This window comes from Adiantum capillus-veneris, chromosome 4, assembly GCF_014529385.1.
Source record: "Adiantum capillus-veneris isolate H3 chromosome 4, ASM1452938v2, whole genome shotgun sequence".
In the NCBI taxonomy this organism is placed as follows: domain Eukaryota; kingdom Viridiplantae; phylum Streptophyta; class Polypodiopsida; order Polypodiales; family Pteridaceae; genus Adiantum; species Adiantum capillus-veneris.
This window is the reverse complement of record NC_140934.1, coordinates 93,713,920-93,735,322: the sequence shown is the minus strand read 5'-3', so window position 1 is coordinate 93,735,322 and position 21,403 is coordinate 93,713,920.

Here is a 21,403-nt window from a genome sequence, read left to right as displayed (position 1 = left end):
TCATTGGTACTACATATGTTTGGTAGCCACAAGGTGGTAGAGATGCCCATCAGTCATTTTCCAGACTGAAATCCAAAAAAGTGCCAAATAAAAGTTCAAATCAAGCCAAACTTTGTCATGAGGCTATGAATAGAGAATACAAGCTAACGGTTATTATATTTAGAAAAAAGGTCTAACCACTAGCTAGCCAAAGATGCAATTTTTTCAAATTTGAATCCATGATAGCCATCTACATACCTTGTACATCATGTATATGAATTTTGAGGAGAAATGGACAATGATAGCTCATAGATGGCCATCTATCGTGAATGATGTCAAACTATTGTGAATGATGTCAAATAAAGCCCTTTTGAATCAAGTTACTAACTTGGGAAATTAACTGGGGTTTGTCAGCTTTAATTAAGTCATGTATCAAGTACAAGCGGTATAATGATTTACACAACACACAAAAGCTAACAGTGGCACATGAAACTTTGATCACCTTGATGCAGGAACAAAGGAGCGCATCAACAAAGAAGAGCAGCCACCAACAAACCAACCCTTCAAGGGTTACATATCTTGTTCTTGATAAGGCGGATTGAATACTGGACATGGGTTTTGAACCCCAAATCAAAAAATTATATCTCCAAGATTCGGGCTGACAAACAGAATTTGTATTGGAGTGCACTTGGCCTAAAGAAGTTGAAGGTTTAGCTAGACAAATTCTACAGAATCCTTACAAAGTTGTCAGTTGTTAGAAAGTTGCAACAAATTTTGCAGCTCGGGGCTTGATGTGAAGGACATAAAGTTTGTCATAAATAATAATTTTCATGGATCATAGTTGTTGTTGTGGTTTGACAAAAGTACAAGAAGTGGAGCACAAAAGCAAAAGCGACAAACCGACATCGAAAACCATGTCATGTCAGTAACGACATGAATTCGTAGGGGGGGAGTGTTGACCTCTAGGTCAACAACATGACATAACTCAACAAACACTTATTTTTTGAGAGTTATGATATCTAAGTCATGTCACTCATTTCTAGATGAGATGAGCATAAGAGTCGAAGCTATTAACTTACAATTGGTGGAGTGTTGTAGAGTCCAATACTCACACACAGTGCAGAGTAAGATGAGAGCATATATCCTCGACAACAAAAAACATTCTTAAAGGGGTGCCAGGTTGTAAAGCCATTTCATATACTTTTATAGCTACACCATCTTTCTAAAGAACCTCTCAGAATCCTTCTTGCACAACATATTGTTTTCCATGAATTTTTGTGTGTGCATATATAGGATGTCTCACCATTGGACAATATGCATTAGACACTCTATTTTGCTTCCACCTATGCACCTTGAGTTGACTACAGGCAGGCAAACCAATGTTCCATCATACTACCTTCATATATTTGATGCCCTCTTATTTTAATATCTATCAGCAAATAATTCATTTAGTACCTTATTGATATTTCCCATGCTAATAAGTACTCCAATAATGCGCATATCCCAAAGGTACCTTTTTCCCACTAGGTTTTTTCCCTTTGGACATCCAGGTATTAGACGCTAATTTAGAACCTCGTCATTCTACTTCCCTTTTACATACTTTTCATAAATAAACAGTAGCCTCATCATTATTCTATTACAACGGACAAATGCAACATCATTTCTCACATCAAACAACTTCACACCAATGAAGATGTTGTAGCAAATTGAACCTCTTCAACAAAATCAACGACAAATGAAGACAATCAGCCCATCAACAACCAATCAAAACCTTTCATTGCCTCCACGAATACTTCTCAATAGTGCCCAAGGAGGGGCATTAAAATTGGAATGGGGGAATGCTAACTAAGCCGACGTCAATTAACAAAAGTTGCTAAAGATCTAAGCCTTATGAATGCACATTGAAGATGATATGAAGAAGGAGTGAAGATTGGAGCTACACACTTTTCACATTTTTCCAAAATGGCCATGTATTGTAATTTCCCTATTTATTTAGCCATTATGATAATTGTAATGTGTTGCGGGCTCAATAAGAGTTCCAAGATGTAAAGAATAGGTCAGCTAGTGTACCTAGGTTGCAGATACAGTAAGTTGTGGAGCCTCAAAGGTCTTGTGTGCCGAACATTACACATTTTAGACCTTGGCTAAGGTATAAAAGCCCACTTTGTAAATTTTGATTAATTTTTTGGATAAGAAATACACAGCGTGAGCTAACGGTGCTCACTTCCCTCCTTCTCATGCTTACATCTCCCTTGTTATTTGTCACATTGCAGCACCGTCTGTTGCATTGCAACCACAGGTAAGAGCTCTACGCATTGATGTAAACATATCATGGTAAATCGTAGCTTTTGGCATCACCAACCCATGGCCTAATTTCATCATAAGTAGGAATTTAAGGTAGTAAATCACAAAGTAAGCATAGGAGGGATATTGGGACATCATTGCTAAGCATTTAGATGCATTAGGGGTCAGAAAAATGATTAGGTCAAAATCTCACTGTTGTTAATAACCGTTTTTTTTTTACTTCATCAAAAGTGAGATTTGAGACCATAATCATGTGTGCTTAGGTCTTATATACTTGTCCTGGAAGTTTTGTAACATTTGGATGTTGTTTGATGCGGCAACGATCATGGTTTGGTTACCGATTAGCGACTATCTTTTGATGACTTAGATCATTTGAGTCCAAGAGTTGTTGCATGAGAGTAGCGGGGTATGAGAGTAGATTAAGAGGAAGAAGGAATATTCTTACGAGAAAGATGTACATCTCCTCACATAATCACTCATGTTATCATAGCTTAGCTTAGTAATTAGCATGATAGAGGAGTTAGATGCAAGTTGTTTGTTGTTTTCCAATAGATTAACACCCTCTTGTAGCCTCTATGCACTAGTCAAGTCAGTTTCGCCCCATGAATTGACAATTTGTTTGTGGTTCTTGCTATGTCTACAATAAGATAAGAGCGAGGTTAGGAAACCCATCCACAGGAGGTGGAAAAGGTCAAAGCTATAAAGATGGACGTGTTGATGGAAGCAATGAGGGATTTATAGGTGGTAGAGGAAGAGGCATGTCTGGAAGAGGGGATATGTTTTAATGGTATAGTTGTGGCGAATGGGGTCATAAAAGCCTTCAATGCGACAAGCCAAAGAGAATGGGTGGTGATATGTTTCCTCTTTCTTCGTGAATTTCTTCTTCAGCTCAAGATTATGGTATTGAGATTTAAAGGGGAAGCAGGGCCAAGTGGTTTGACAGATGAAGAGAAGGGCAAAACAAAGGTGGTAAGCATAATCCATTTGGAGAAGACAGAGGATGATTTTGGAGCTATAGTCATGCTTATAGGTAAGAGGGTTCAAGACATCATGGCATGAGTGATGCAAGTCCTAGTCATAAAAGAGGAAAACAGGTTGAAACAAGTACACGTAAAGAGAAGAAAAAGAAGAGAAAACCCAAGCAACATTACAATGCATCCGACTTTCCTTTGGGAGAAAGGAAACCAAATTATAGTTTAAGGGATGATTTGGTGAGTAGAAAGGCTGATGTTACCTTTGGGAAACTCATGGATATGTGTCCTAAGCTGAAGAGGCAATGGAAGTAAGTAGCCAACCCCATGAAGAAGGAGCCTGCAAGGGGGTCTATGAGAGTCCTGTCTTTGAATGAGCTACCTGCTATATGCCTTACATTAGGAAAAGTTTGGACTCAAAAATGGGCCTTGTAAGAAATGCCAGGTCAGCTTAGAGAGAGATAATAAAAAGTCCCTAATTTCATTTTCGATATTCACTTTCAAAAAAACTCGGATATCAGATTTGGGGGGTACGTTTATTAAAACTCTCAAAAAGTGCTCAGACAATGATAACATACGATGGCTCCGAATTGAATACCGATTATCTCAATCTTTTGGATTTTTCAAAACTAAGATTTGGCGCTCAACGAGGTGCATTGAATGTTATTCTTCTCCTCAGTTTCGCGTCTCTCTTGCTTTCCGCCTGCGTGCAGTCTCTTCCCTTGAGCTCTCTTCCATTTGCTCCACTCTTGCGCTCTCCTCTGTTTTGAGCTTTCTCATTCACCAAGTCGTCTCAATGTCATTATCATCTTCACTCAGAACTCACACGAGGAGTCAAAACGATGTGTATCATATGCATATTGAACTGTCCAGAGAATACGAGCCCCTCCAGAAGAAGAATAAGCGAGGCATCCTTTCCGAAGCTTCAAACTTCAAGGTAAAAAAAGCGTCGATCTTTGGGTGGATGGCAGGATGGATCCTGAGCATCCTGTCACCAACTCAACTCCACCGTTCAAAAACATAACGTCATTGTTGAACTATGTAGGAGATGGTTATTATGGGTTATATGGCTACACCAAGCATTTGGCGGCGCCAGAAGTGATATTCTTAAGCTTGAGAGAGACCTTGCACACAAAGAAAACTTTTGCTTGAAGCAAACTGTGACAGAGTGCGCTCAACAACAACTGAAAGGCAAGGACGAAATCATCACGCAGCTCATGCATGATCTCAGAGAAAAAAATAATGTCTTAGGTCCTCGGTTAAGAGAACGACGCTTACGAGACATTGAACGGTTGAAGGTTGGTTCTGGGGGTTTGAAGAAGAGGGTTAAAGCAATCAAGTAAGATTACCATTCAAGCAGGTTTAATTCATCTTTACATTTGTAGTTTTATATCTTACTTTTCATATTTATGCTTAGATCGTTGCTACATCCTCAGTCAAATATTGACAGCAACACACCAACTTCTTCAATTCCTTATGGTCTCATACTAACACGCAAAGATGTCACCGGACTTTTGGACGATAAGCGCTACTGCAAGATTGTTTCTATAAGCAACTTGACACTCTTTTGAAACAGAATCAACTCCAAACACGTGATGTTCAGTCAATTCTAGATGAAGCCGGAATATCCAACAAAGGTTATTCTGCAATTTTTAGGTATGTCTGGTGTTTGAATCAATTATCTTCACCTATCAAATCAAATGTCTGCATTTTTTAGGTATATTGGATATGTGTCGCATTTGAAAACATGGAAATAGTCCATTTACTTAATTTTCTGTTTACGGAACTATGCATCAACAAAGTAAGAAGTTCAATCTCAAGCACACATTGCTGCTAAATCCTTTCTCCATTCGAAAGACAAGACTGGAGGTCAACAAGGAAGTGCTTCGGACATTGGGCACTCCTTTTCACATTGAACAATGTACAGATCTCCATCAACAGAGGAAGTGGTCTATGACAAATACAATAATATATTTTATGATTTAGTAGCTTTGCAGACATATATTGTTCAATTGTTCGAGGTTTCTCAAGAGGAATTCAATGGAGTTTTGAAGTTTGTGCTTAAACCCGATGAGTGCGTGTACACGTATGTCGCACGTGTCAATGCAAGGAACTTGCCGATACACCGTGTGCGAGCCACAAATGGCTCCAAGCACACAACAAGCCTAAACTAGTAAGCTCAAAGAAGGCGATAGTGTGTCACTCACCGCTCTACGCTTGCTTCATGGAGGATTCCTCGCCGCGAAGAAGAAGGAGACGCCACTACGCCGTGCTCAACCGCTTCACCGTCGTCGTGCCTTCGTAATGCTCGATCGCCCACACACTCCCTCTCTCTCTCCCTCTCTCACTCACTCTCTCTCTCTCTCTCACACACACACAAAGAGATGAAGAAGAAGAAGAAGGAGATGGAGCAAGAGCACTCTTCAATTGCACAAATCAGAGAATGAGTGAATTTTAGGTTTAGTTGACTTTTATATGAGCTCACCCCATTCACACTTGGGGGCCCATGCTTAGCCAACTAATCCCTTAAATGTTCCAGTTAGAGTGCGCCTCTCATCGGCGATCACTCTTACCCTTTTCCTATTGGACCGACAAGCCCGGTACCTGACTCTACCAAATAAATAATACAATGTCCGCCGTAGGTTACAATGTTCGTCTCGTAGGTGATAGGGTGTCCGTGAGCCGTGAGGGTTAACATGCCCCCCTTCCTGATGTAGATTCCGTCCTCGGAAGCTATTGAGTTGACGCTCGTTCGTCGAGGTGGAAGAGCATTTGAGATGAATGTCCTTAGCCTTCTTCAGTCACTGCAAAATCAAACAACATTGGCACAGTAATTGCATTCTCATGAGCGATTAAAAAGCATATGCAGTTTTATACAGACAAATTGATTGGTAACAGAATTTTAAACAATTTGTCAGCATAAACATTAAATTGAAATGTAATCAAATGCATAAACAGATGTAAAGGTAAAAAATTAAACAAGTCTGGGGTCGCTAATTTAACGGTCGAAAGGCACTAGAGATCGACTATTAATACCATGGGTAAGCTTCTTAATTTTCTCTGGTCAATTAAGTTGTTTAATCGCGAGAGCCAAGTATTTCATGTCCGAGGGCTGACTAGAGGCTATACCTAGAAGACCTTGTAGTTAAGCTACGATAAAAGGAATTTCTCATGAAATCATCGCCTGACTGATTACCTTTTCTTTGACCCCCCAAAGTCTTTTCACAGTGATTCAATTTTGATGTGTGTGCTTATTTTGTATGCCTTGGGTTTTTTGCTTTTCAAGGAAAAGCGTCCACACTGGGAACCTCTAGGGCTCTAGTACCATAGGTGATACATGTGAGTGAAGTACCCAATCAAGTTGAGATTTCTCTTCTAGCTTAAGATTTTACATTGTGGCACTTTGATTTTTTGTTTGTTCATTTTCAGCATTTTAATTTCGTAACTTTGGGGGGTCATATAACACTGATACACCTCCCCAGGCTCATCACATAGGTAAACTCCCTTTATAATACTTAAGCTAAAGGTCAATAGGGTCAAGCCCACTAGAAAGCCCTATTACATTTCACACAATTCTACCTAAATCGGATTAAGAACCTAAGTAACCATTGATTATTAGGAAGGCATTCCCCATGGTTTTAAGAGAAGATCTCTAAGACCTATCTTGGTCAAACTAGCTTAGTCGGATTGCTTGATTTTTAAACCTAGACAAGTGATTATGAAAAAATTACATTGAATTTAATGTTTGATACTAAGCAAACGTGTTGAATATTATGCTACCAATCACAATCAAAGCAGACAAACATGGATGCAAAAAGATAAGGGGCAATGCTAATGGACAAGAAACACCTGTTTGTGTTGATGGTCGCGCTTGATTTGAAGTGTGAACGAGAGAAAGATTCCATGAAGGTCCAAATCCTAACCATAGCAACACGTTCCTATACACACTAGGAAACACAAAGAATACCTCTAGGAGGCACATCAGTGGGAAAAAAGAACTTTGCTAATCACTCAACTCTAAAACAAAAACACTCCTATCGTACTAATTCTACCTACCCTCCATCACTCGAGTGATGAGGATCAAAGGTGTTTTATGGCATAGGTTTCTGTTTCAGTGTACCGGATGTGAATGTGTACGTCTGGGTCAATGTTTTGACTTTTATTGTGCATACTTGTTTGCTAATTGCTCTTGCTCTTTATTTTTTTTGTTTTTTTGTGAGTATAAGGCTATATATATACATTCCCTAAGATTGGTGATTGAGAGGTCAGGGAAAAAAGGTTGAGAGGGAAGTGAGTGAATGATGACTGTCAGCAAACACTTCCCCCTTCCTTGGGTAGATCATACCATTTGAAATGTGCTCCTCACCCTTTGAAACCAGTTGTTCCAGTCGGTAATAGGTGAGGATTTTTGCCAGTAGTTTTCTATTACCTTAGGTGCCTCGTCGAGTTGCAAGGGTGGTAAGGTACTCTCCCAGGATCAAACTTGAAGTGTTTCATCAGGTGATTCTTGAACACTGGGAGGTGTGGATTCCTTTGTAGCTTTATTGAGGTCCACTATTGGATGTGGAGGCTGTGGAGAAGCTTTTACCTCTATGGATGCATTACATGAGGAGCTAGAAGCTTCATGGGACTCCCCCCTTCCTGAGCTAGGTGGAACAAATCGTTCTTTCTTCGGTACCCAAACTAGCTTTAGAGCGGGTGTGTAGTATTCCGTGATTTTTTCCTTTCCACGATCTTCAATTTGTTTTGGAGCCACAGGATTTAGCTCACATGGTTCAGGTGACAGGTAAGAACACAATCTGTTTTGGCACCCAGATTTGATCATTTCCTTTATAGTAGCCTTGGGCTTCCAATAGTCGTTTAGGAATTCATCGCAACATTTTCTTACTTTTCTTGGAGCGAGAGGTACGTTTCTTACAAGGCTTCTGTTTTTTAGCATCAACCATGGTCGCTAAAGAAGATTTAGGGACCCACTTGTATGTTTTCTTTGCTATATGAGGATGAGTCTTGTCAGAAGCTATATGCATTGCTTGTAGCATATTTAAGGGTTCGGGCATTTCATCCCCCTCAGGTGTTACCCAGGGTGTCCCCCTATTTCCCCAAGTGTCTATGGTTGCTGCTAGGTGGACCCAATCCACATTGTCCGACTCAGTCATCCCAGGTAGTACATCCATATAAGGAGAATCTTCCCCAGCATCGGTGTCCGCTTTACATGTGTAACAATACTGCAATGGGGCCGAGTGAACTGTGGTGTCAGATCTATGATCGATTATAAACTTGTTTCCTAGAGGATGTACTCGACCCGTCACAAGATCCACTCGAATGACAGAATCTTGGAACTACAAGTAGACATGGTTTTTAGACCAGTCATGCACCATTTTTGCTTCCCTCATGAAAGGACGTCCTAAGATCATCTCAGATGCCATAGTGTGCTTGGAGAAATCCATAACAATGAAGGTAACTCTTATTTTATGTCCAAAGACCTTGATCTTGAGATCTTCTAGCATCCCAATAGGTTTAACAATAGACCCATTGGCCATCTTCACTACTATGGTTGTGGTCGCAAGGTAAGGTCTTCCCATAGTTTCCCAGCAATTTTTAGTCACAATGCTAATCCCAGCGCCACCATCAAGGATTCCCTTCACAGTTAATCCCTTAGTAGTGATTGGTATAGTCGCATTAGATTCATCACCCTCAAAGTATTGTCCCAACTTGTTAACAGGTATTTCTATAACAAGGTTCTCATCTAGGTTGGGTTGTGGATCTATGTATTCCTCCTCTATTGGCATCTCCCCAGCTCCATCCATCTGTGCAAATTGTGGTAGCCCAAACTTTAGTTCTCCATTGAGGAAGGCTCGAAGAGCTGAGACTAGCTCAGGGTCTTTATATAGTTTGGACATGATGGTGGTTCTAACTTCTGAAGACATGAAATCCATCAATTTGGCAATGTTTAACGGCCCCTTTTGGCATTGAGTCCCTTGACGTGGGGAAGATGGGATCTCCATTTCTTCGATAGGATCAGGTAGTCCCTCTATAAACATTCTTTCCATCAAGAAGTGAGTACGCCCACTTTCCCATGACTTTAAGTCACTTTCTTCTTGGATGACACTAGGTATGTCTAAGGGTCTATGGACTTGGTGAGGTTGTTGTTGCGTAGGGCACACGGTGTCTATAATCTGGATCTTCCTAGGTGATGGTTCTAGATCCCTTTGGGTATCTTCTACCAAACTCCTTAATTGCTTGACTCGCTCAATCTCCTCTGTAGGGTTTGGGTAAGCTCCTATCTTCTTTTTGGATCCTGGACATTGTGGCTCATGAAGATCTTCCTTGTTGGTTTCTATGTTAGTGGTCATTTTGGTCTCCATGGTTTCACCTGAATCAGAATCTTCTTCAGCGTCGTTCATATATACGGGGTCGTCACCAGTCCCTATGTTGGTCCTTGAACTGGGGTCTGACTTCGCTGCTTTTTGCGATCTCTTTCTTCGTGTTTTGTTCTTTTTCTGAGATTGGGCAATTGATGCTGTGTCTCTTTCCTCAAGAATATAATTTTGTTTTTGGAGCATCGATCGTGTGAGTACGTTAACTGATACCACGGGTGTACTTGGTGATGGCTCCTTGGTAACTTCAATCAAGTTTAATGGCGTGATCTTCGGTGCATTTGGATTATTTGGACATTGGGCAATCAAATGATCTATGCCACATTGATTACACATGAGTATCAGCATTGTAGACGTGCTCGCTTGATAGGTTTGCATCAGTGTGGCATTCTTTTGTAGCCTAATAGGACACTCAACTACACGATGTGGACCTCCACACTCATAGCATTGAAGAGGTGGTCTCTTAGCAGTGTAATTGATATTTTGGCCTCTTGCCGCAAGAGCAGCTACTTGATATACAGGTTTGACTTGTCCCCAATAGTCCTCCATGTAGTATTGTGGACTTTCTTCAAGCACATCCATCCCATAGGCGATATTAGGATCTATATCTTCCTTATAGCCTTCCAAACAAGAAATAGATGACTCACAACCCACTTGATTCACAGAAGTGATTCTCGGATGTGGTGGTTGCGGTCCTAGCATTGGAGGTGGTAAGGGTGTTGTTTGAACAACATTTTGGGCCCTAGGGACCATATGTTGTGATGTTTGTTCAAGAGATGGGGCCGACATCAATGCAGGAACTCGAGGTGTGTCTGTCCATGCTAAGGTTGGTCTATTGGCCATCGCACACTTAAATACTATGCAATCCTTAGCTTGATGACCATACCTCCCACATGCATTGCAGTTCCCATTGAATTTTACTCTAAAAGTAGGGCATTCACTGGTACTATGTGGTCCATAGCATATTGAGCACCACTGTTGCTCCCTTCTTGGATACATATGATTGTTTTGCGGAGCACGATTGTCTCTAAGACTCTCTTGAATAGCCTTGGTGAGATTTGATAAAGTCATCTCACATATCTTTGGCTCCTTAGCAATAGGATTTAGGGTCATTGGCTGATGCCCTGATGCTTGCGAGCTAATAGATTTAGACTCAACAAAGACTCTTTCTCCTTGAATCATTAAATTATCCTCCAATTGGATCGCATTGGTGGTGACTGCTTCCCAAGTGGTGATACCTCTAATGACTAGGCCATTGTAGATATCCTCATGTCGTAACCCCCTAATGAATCTATCAAGCAATTGGTTATTGTTGAAGCGCTCATTTGGATTACATCGAGAATTCAAATGCTTCAAACGACTTATAAAGTCTCTCACCGACTCTCCTTCCTCTCGTTGGGCTTTCTGGAGCTGAGAGGCTACACCCCAAAGCACTCCCTCTCGTATGTATTCCTTTAAGAACAGTCTCCTAAGAGTAGGGTAAATCGTTTTTTCTTCCACCCTTAAGTTCTATACCAATCCCCAGCCTTTCCACTTAAGGTTAGGCTTAAAGCATTGCTCTTATGCAGGTCATTGTGTTCTCCTAGAGAATCGCATATTTGTTCAAACACTTCGATATGCTTTCTCACATCCCCATCTCCACTAAATTTTTGTGTGAGCTTGGCTATTTGTACTGCCTTACTTCTAGGCTCTCTATCAGGTGCGTAACGCATATTCTTAGCAATAGATTGACCAATAGCTTGAGCAAATGTTGCCAAGTCACCTAAGTGAGCAGGCACCGTGGGTGAAGGTGCTCCAGAGACTACATGTGGAGTAAGTATTGGCATTGGGCTTGGCGCATAGGAAGCCCTTGGGTTCCACGTTGGGTACGATGTTGTGCCAAGTGGTGGTCCATAGTTCATATGGGTGGCCCTAGGCATAGCAGACGTCGGACGTGACATGCTAATGCTAGCTGGTATAGTCCCATGGAAATAGGAACTTGTGTATTGTGGTTGTGGAGCATAGGTAGTTCAAACAATGGGAGGGGTAGGGACTACATGAGTGTGATGACCCATAGGTGCATACGATTGGTACGCACTTGTAGGTACTATTGCAGGCATTGAGCTACCATGTAACGGTGCTTTACTAACAAACGAGGTCCATGGTGTGTTTCTTGGCATGCCCATCATTGGGGTAGGCATGGTATCCATGGTGTCATCAAGGGAAAGATGAGCTAGACTTGGAAAAGTAAAGCTATCACTTGTGGGCTCAGATTGCATTGAGACCCCTGGCAAAACAACATATGGGGGATCGATGGGACTCATTGGGGGAGTCTCCATTTGTGATAGAGTGGGTTGTTTCCCTTTGCCCGTGTCTAAAAATCGCATAGGACCCGTCGAAGGTATGTTTATTCCTCGATTTTGCCTCTTGGGCTGGATAATCCTATGGATGACATTGCAGATCATGTGTTGTTGTTCCTCTAGACTAGGGGCACTAGATGTGGATTGTACAACTTCTAACCAACCCACATGGTATGTGTAGCCCATGTATAGGTCGGTCAAAGTCTCCGTGTGTAGGTCATATTCCCAATTTTCATTGAGAAATACCCCGTCCAAACTTGGTGTACTAGAGGGTTGCCGTGAGGTGGATGCAATGTTGCTTCCCGTGTTTTGACTTTTAGTCACCGCTACCTTAGAGGCGACTTTGGAAGGTGGTAGCTCGGTAGGGCCCTCATTAAATGAGGTAGGTGGAATGTCCACGTGGACACTCTGAGGGAGTATGGGGTCTACAGGAGATGTGAATGGTGATTCTACTTCCCCACCCCCATACTTCACTAGCCGTAGGTTCAGAGCGCGTAGCTCTACTAAAAGTTTCCATCAAACGGCTAAAAACACTAGTTCCAGGTTATTGGGCCCAGTTAGGCACGGTTTCATTTGTTTCCCCGGGGCTTTGTGTAAGATGCTCTTCCATAATATCGTAGTCAGAGGAAGAGTCGCTAGCCGCTATATTTGGGTCTTGGGTTGCACTACCTTGGGTCCCCGCCAAGGGCATAGACCCTAGCGTGGAAGGATAGTGAGTACCCTCGTAAATCGAAGCACTAATTAGTTGTTCGGACTCTAGCACATGACCAGAACGTAGATACATGTGCTTTGGGTGCCCTACAAGTGTCAGCAAGTACCCTCAAAGGTTACTTGCTTTGTTTTGTGGGTGTTTTGCACCCCGTTTTCTACTTGATTTTTTCTTGTTTTTGATGTTTTTTTAATGTTTGATTTTTCTGATTGAAGCGTGTGATAGCTCGAAACGAGTGTATCACTTAAAGGGTCGTTGTGTGCTTTACAACACAATTTTCGGGCATCTGACGTTCCGTTGGTCCTCAAAAAATCAATTTTTAGCTATGTTTGAAGCTAAAATTCATTTTTTTTAAAGGCGACTGAGGCCTAGGCCTGAGCGTGAGCTTGGGCTTGGGTTTGGGCTTGGGTCTGGGAGATATTCCCGATCCCAATCCTACCTTTAAAATTTTTATTTTTATTTTTATTTTATTTTTTTATTTTTATTTTTTTAAAGATAAGGCCTCCGCGAGAGCACACATACACTCTCTCTACCTACTTCTAACTAATACACCTACTCTTACACACTAACACACTCTATTAACTCTCACTAATCTACTTCTTACTTATTGTACACAGAAAACTAACTACCTTAATACACAGAGAATAAACACAGAACCTTTGAAAACTCCATTAATAAAAAAAACACACAATATAACACCAAATCCCTCTTCTCAACACACACACACTCCTTCCTTACCTTTCCTACAATAGAAATTGCACCACGGAGAAGCACAGAGTGCTACTCGAGCTTCATGTATGGCACTCCCCGGCAACGGCGCCAAAAATGTGCGCGTATGTCGCACGTGTCAATGCAAAGAACTTGCCGATACACCGTGTGCGAGCCACAAATGGCTCCAAGCACACAACAAGCCTAAACTAGTAAGCTCAAAGAAGGCGATGGTGTGTCACTCACCGCTCTACGCTTGCTTCGTGGAGGATTCCTCGCCGCGAAGAAGAAGGAGACGCCGCTACGCCGCGCTCAACCGCTTCACCGCCGTTGTGCCTTCGTAATGCTCGATCGCCCACACACTCCCTCTCTCTCCCTCTCTCACTCTCTCTCTCTCACACACACACAAAGAGATGAAGAAGAAGAAGAAGGAGATGGAGAAAGAGCACTCTTCAATTGCACAAATGAGAGAATGAGTGAATTTTAGGTTTAGTTGACTTTTATATGAGCTCACCCCATTCACACTTGGGCGCCCATGCTTAGCCAACTAATCCCTTGACTGTTCCAGTTAGAGTACGCCTCTCATCGGCGATCACTCTTACCCTTTTCCTATTGGACCGACAAACCCGGTACCTGACTCTACCAAATAAATAATACAATGACCGCCGTAGGTTACACGTTCGTCTCGTAGGTAATAGGGTGTCCGTGAGCCGTGAGGGTTAACAGTGCGAGCTAGTGAAAGAGACAAAGGTTGAGTGTGTCACAATAACACTTATGAATAGAGCATTAGATGAAAGCATTGATTCAGACGACCTTAGAAACTTTAGCGTGCAATCCGAAAACAATATTTTCTTATTAGCCACATTCAAGGTTTGATATCAACAAGTTTTTGCTTTAAAAAATGGTTAGACATGTTTCATTTGACTGGTTTGGTTTTTCAGTCACAAAAGTGAGAAACATAATGTACTCATTGTTTTGATACAAAATGTACTATTTTTTGGCATTGACAATATACATTGGAGCTTCTCTAATTTTCATCTTCGTCGGGAAAAGTTACAAAATATTCTGGCCTTTTTGTCTGCTATGCGTTATTGTCTTCTTCTTGCCTTTGTCTTTTGCAACCTAGTCCTGCAGGTTCGTTTGTCGACAATACATTTGTCTCCACCTCCACAGCCACAAGAGACATTTCTTCAGTAGACAGATGCGCAATTGGTTGTTTATTGTGCAAAACATAGCATGCTTGTCATACTCTAGTAATTGCACAGGGTCAGTGATTCCGCATGCCAAACCATATGCTGCTTGGGTCAAAAAATAGCGACTACGCAAACCATACATTCGTGGCCCTTGGCCAAACATATACAATGCGGCCCTTTTTTCTAAAAGCATTATTTTATCTGCGTTCCACCTAATGACGGCCCCTCCTAAATATCTTGAAAGTGTCTTCAACGTCATCAAGGGTAGCTCCACGTTGTCATTGGAGAAGGACGAATGGAAAACCAAAAAACTTGGATACTTAAGATTCTTTAAGTATTGGCCGAGAGAGGAATTCTTCCCTAAATCTCCCATGCCTCGTCCACGAGGGCGAGGAATGAAGGTATCATCATAGACCACCAACTGCAGAAAATTAAAGTTATGAAATGAGATAAGTAGAAACCAAAAAGGTAAGGCAAAAAAAAAAAATTACCTTCTGGTTTTCATCTTCCTCAAGTAAGTCCTCATTCCATAGGTTGATGCCGCCCTGACCTCCAGTGGGCGCATTGGAGGTTGAGGCCAAAGATGATGAAGAAGTGCTTGCCTTACCCATTTCTTCAATCCCTAGATTTTTTGCACTTCCATGAACTCCTTTTCTATTGGAAGCGTGCGCTCATACCTAGCAACATCATTGTAAATCATCACAACTGCACTTGTGGGGTCAACGAACTCATCCTCATTTACATGGCATCTATAACAGAATACTTTTCGTGCTCAAGGTCAATGGTAGCATCATCCTCTTCAAGATTCTGTGCCACAATGGCAAGGCAATATTCCTCTCGAAGGTCAAAAAGCTCCATAATGTCGTTAAGCATGATATGCTGCAAATCACCAATAGGTATGGTAGGTAGAACACTAGTAGGCAAAGCACCCTCCTGAAGCTGGACGCCCTCTGAAACCTGCAAGGCAAGGCTTCCCTGAGACTTGGGCTCTTGACCCTTCCCAGTCTGATCCTCTAGCGAGGCCTCTGCAGCATCAACATGCTCATCCAAAATTAAATGCAAATATAAAATAAAACCTGCATAATATTCAGCCACTCGACACTTGCGGTTATGAAGTGTACACTTGTAGTCTATTATCCGCAAGTGCACTGGCAGTTTAAGGCAATTCCTAGAAAATATGTGTTTCTTGGAGGAGTCCGAATTGATACCCTTCATGTGAACAAACCGAACTCCTTGTATCTCAACAGTGCCACCGGAAGTTTGCTGCTGGTAGGTCTGCTCAAAACCTGACAGGTAATGTTGCGCGGAGACAATCCACTCATGCAAAGAAAAATCTGGATTGAACATCGGCCTGATCTCTGTCTCGCGCTGCTGAAGCCCAATGCGGTATAGAAAATGAGATAGTTTGTCTTGGGGGGCATCCTGAGAGCAAGGCACTTCCTCCTCTGCTTCAACATTGAAGGGGTCCATAACGAAAATTCAAAAGAGAAGATAGACGAGAGAGCACAACATCCAAACAAAGGGCAAATGGGGGAGTAAGTCATATTTATAGGACTCTCGAGGACATTGATGACATCGATTGACGTGCATCATGGGGCCGTCGTGTATCATGCAATCGCCGTGATGATTACGCCATGTGTCAGTCGTCCGTCGTGGAACAGTCACGCCACAACGTGAAACTGGTGCCATCACTCCACAAAAGCACCGTTATCGCATTTTGGCACGATAGCTTCTTATCGCATCATAATGCGATACGGCCAATCCAGAGTACTCAGGAACTCCCCGTATCATGTTGTGACGCGATGCCTTTTTGTCGCTCCACAGCGTGATACTTGTGGTCAAAACTAACCGGGACCTTACTTATCGCATTTTGACACGACAACATCTTGTCTTGCCACAACGCAAAAAACTGCAATTCGGAACCATCAGGGTCCGCCTCCTCGCGTTGTACCGCGACATACCGTTGTTGCTAGGACAACCTGTTGGGGCGCTTCTTTCCTCGTCGTGACACACCCCGAATAGGCAGTGCCACTAATTTCGGCACCACCAATATCGCGTTGAGTCCTGATGTGCCACATGGCACATAATCATTCTGCTCGCACGCTTCTCGTCATACCTCGCAATGTCATGATTAATGCATCCGCCTCTTCTCATGATTAAGATGTGATTATACTTATTCCGATAATATAACCCCCCCCCCCCTTTTTTATCATCGTTTTTTTCGAAGTGTCTCTAGTCACTCTTCGTTTTTACCCACATCCAGATTTCCATATTTCCTCGCATTCTCCTCGTTCAGGTAATGGCCTGCACAAAGCAAACAGCAAGGAAGGTTTATCCTGGCCAGTCTGGTCCGCAGGGCCAGGCTAGCTCGTCTGCAGTGCAATCGTCAACATCGCAGGTGATTCCGGGCAAGACCATGCCGCAGTTACGGGCAACAATGCGAAGAAGAAGATACGAGCAGAATAGGAGCGTTCTACTCGAACTTCGTAAGCTCCAAAAGCACATTTCATTGGCAATACCTAAACTACCATTCCAAAGAGTTGTTCGCGAGATTTGCGAGCAACACAACCTGCATTTCCGGTGGTCTCGAAGTGCAATGGGGTGCTTGCATGAGGCCGCCGAGGAGTTTTTTGTAGAGATTTTCTAGGATAGATACATTCTCTCGGCCCACACCCATAGGACAACATTGATGCCGTGAGACATCAACACACTTCGCCTTCACAGGTTCAGGTATGACAAAACAATATCGCCTGCTGCCGGTATTTCAGACCAAAAGATCGACAATACTCTTAGAATACCACCTATTGACAAGGTCAAAGTTCATGAAGTGTCTACACAAATTCATCGATACAGCACCCGTCTCAACACCGAGCGAGACACAACAGAAGAAGATAGTGAAAGATTGGAGAAGCTACGCCTTGAGATGATGGAGGAACAAATGGCAGATGCCATCAGCGACACCAACGCTGATGATTTGTCATTGTTGTTTCCCTATTTCCATGTTGGCCTTCCTCTGTGGGGACGCATTCTGTATTTTCCCTATCACCCCCACGAGATTGCAATTTTACAGAACCGGATGAGGGAACTCACAGACTCAATCATCAATTGATTGCTTTGGTGCGTGCTATTCTTTTTTTCACAATAAATTCTTTTAATATATTGAATTTTGTATGACACGAATTTCTTTACAGTTTTGTAGTTTCAAATTTTCCTTGGAATATTCAAAATGATGTCGCCGTCCTTGAATCGAACCTCTCGGTCTTTTTGATGGCCGAGAATACATCTTTAGTGGAAGTAGTTGACTGGTTCCAGTCAGTGAACATGGAGACGGCAAATTTTTTTGTTCTGGCTTATCATGAAGGGTACGCAATGTTTTCAATAGTAAAATTATTTTATCTTGAACCCTAATTTATTGTGATGACATATGTTTTGCTTATGTTTATTTGTACAGCGCTCATTGGAGTCTTGATCTCTTACACCTTGAACGAAACCGGTGCTACCTTGCTAATTCATCCCATGGATTTCATGGTGAAGTACGTAGGTAAGAGGTTTTGTATTTTGTTCAACAGCGCATAGAATTTTGTTAAAAGTCGCTTATGAAATTTAATTGTATTTTGCGCAGATCTGTTCCGAAGCTTGTGTCTACTCTTGAAGCTTTAACGCAAGATCAGATATATGATAATCCTACGATTATTAGTTGCAAAGTCCCTAAGCAGGATGATGCCTACTCTTGTGGATGGAGGGTTTTAATCAATGCAGAAATTTTTTTAGGGGTCATGCTTGATGGAAGTCGTAGAAGTGTAAGTATTTGACACTCTTTTACAGATTTGTATCTTAATAATTTAGTACTATGTTAATAAACATGATGTTCTTAACGCATGTGAGAAATTTGGTAGATTATTCAAAGGCTATGTTTCTTCGTTTAGAAACAGAATGATTGAAAACTTGATCAATTGCGCGACCATGCGTCCAGACAGAGCACGTGATGCTTTTATCCCGCCAGCACCAAGGCCCACGCCTAGGCCTCCGCCACCAAGATACCCCTTGTCTGCCATACCAACACAAGCACATATCAATATCTCCCCAGATGCCTCCCCAACCCAATCTTCCACTAGCTCTCGTCCTCAAGAATCAGCTCCAGAACCCTCAAACCCCCCACCCAGCACCTCTCCTGCTCATGAAGCAGCTCCAGAGCCCCCAAACCTCCCACCCAACACCTCTCCTACTCATGAAGCAGCTCCAGAGCCCCCAAACCCCCAAGCCACCACCTCTCCTCAAACTCAACCAACAACCCCCACATCACTACACGCACAAGATTAGAAAGAGATTATAAAATGTACTTTTGACAAATTGACTACAAGCAGTGGATCAAAATTTGACTTTTGTTTTGATTATGGTTCAAAGTTTACAAAATGTTGTGTACAGCTTTCCAAAAAAATGGGAGAGTGAGGATCCAATGGTGCTTGGTAATGTAGAGAGCTGCCTTTGTCGAGTAATCTTTGAGAATAGTATTTGAATCATTGTGCACAGTTAGTTCACTATTTCAAGTCTGTCGCTGGTAATGTGTGCACAAAGAGTCGTATTTTCTTGTTTGTGAGGTACCTGCAATGCAACGGACGCAATAAGACATTGGGATACATGAGCACGATAGAAACATTAACGTATAAAAGTAATACATGTAGCTTAGTACCTTTGGCATGTTACACTTGAAGACAAATTTTGAAGGCAAATTGAGATCGTACTCATTTAACAGATCCTCTCGAACCTGTTTTAAAGTGACATTTGATCTGACCACAACAACTATAAGCAAATAATTTGAAAACCATATCTCGATGGACATCAAGGAATTAAAAGCATTTTCACTTAAATCTTGATCCATAGCTACCAACTGACCATTCACTCGATGCCACCTCATGTAGTAGAAAGAAACTATAAAATTTTGTGATGCTATCATACACTTGCACACAACCGAGCGCTTGTCAACTTAATGCCTTCAGAATCACTGACATCCCAATTATCATCCAAAAAATCAAGGCAAGTTTGGGATTTGCATATAAACATGGTTTCTGTTTTTCTAACCTCCTCATCGTGGAGGAAATCTATAAAGACATGTAATGGTATAAATAGACTGACTCGTACTTGCCTTCTTGCAATGTTTGGTCACAAACACTTCAAAATTTCTTGATGAAGCTTGAGTCTAAAACACTCAGAGGTTTCTGAAGTTGGAACTGGCCACTTTGGGGAATCTTATTGGGGAAGAGGGAAAAGTTTCAAAGTGCCAAATCCATGGACAGAGCAAGGGGTGTTGTAAAAGTAGTCGTAAAAGAAAACTCCCCTCTCTACGAGAGCTCTTCTCGCACTAGTTCTGTACATAATTTCTCTCACCGAAGCATGAAAAGAATCAAAAATACCAATTATGCACTCAACTGGTTGCCAGTCTTCTTTGTTAGAAGGATAAATATCTGCAAAAACAAAAGATAAGAGAATGGTCACAAGAAATAGTCAACAAAATAACTTGAAGGATATCTTAAGACTTTTTAGCAATATAGTAGTCACACAGTTTGGTTTATGAGCAAGAAACCCCAAAGGTGACTGTTGTAGTCGTAGTTCGGAGTGCATATATGCATGCTCAATGAGCACCTCTTTTACTGTCTTTCCCATTTGAGACAAGCGAAAATCTTTCACATGTTCTTTGTAGTTGTGGATGAATTCATTTGACATCCGTTTTCTTCTTCTTGTTTGAAGCAGAACCCAACTACCAATGGTGACTGTGGTAGACATCCAGCAACCATGGTCTAAGTCAAAGCTGTTGAATAGTTCCACAGATTTAACAGAGGCGGATGGTCGTCGTGGTCGTCTTCCTTCCATCTGTGCTTCTATTAGCTGCGAAGTGACACTACGCAAAAACAATAGAAGAAAAGAGGCTCACTAGTTTACACAAGAAGTAGTAGCTTGAAAAGTGTTCAAAAGGTGTGCCTCATTGAATGTGAGTTATGACACATTTGGCGTTCGTCGGCCATGGAAAGGGAATAATTTGCACAAATCGTGTCGTATCTTCTTATTCAGATCTTTTAAACAGAAAAAAACTCTTTTTTGAAAACGCAAAAATTTGAGATAAAAATCAAATAAATTGGAGCTACCGTTCTGGTGACTCAAACTCTATTGGTCAAACAGCATTCTCTCTCTAACGCCAAAAAGTCCTTTTTTGAGTCCAAACTTTTCCTAATGCTATGGATGAATGGCATAAGAGGAAGTGCATTGGAGGGGCGTATATTGATGGAGGTGCACAGATATGTGTTATTACTCAAGATTGTATATCAAAGTTGGGACTCAACATGGTGAAGAATTCAAGTTTTTGCATAGATCTTGCCAACCAATCCAGGGTGAAGTGCTTGGGAGTTATAAAGTACTTGGAGGTGGATGTATTTGATGTTAAAGTGCTGGTCAATTTCCATGTTATGCCCTCATGTATTAGTGCTTTCCCTCTCATCCTTGGAAGACCATGGTTACAGGCAACCAAAACTGTACAAGATTGCAGACATGGTATTATCACTCTCTACAATAAAATGAGTGATAAGAAGAGGTTTGACATGGCTAGAAAGAAATATTTGGATTCTGATTTTGATGATAAAAGTGATGAAGAAGAGTACTCAAGTGAAGAAGAAGACAATGGGGATGATGGCAGTGAAGTGGAAAATAGCAACGATAGTGATCTAGATGTTTCCTCAGTGTTTCTTGAAGAAGAGCACGATGAGAAACAAAGGTTTCTTGGCATTATGGAGAATGAGTATATCTCTAGTCCTTATGAGAAAATTTAAGAGTT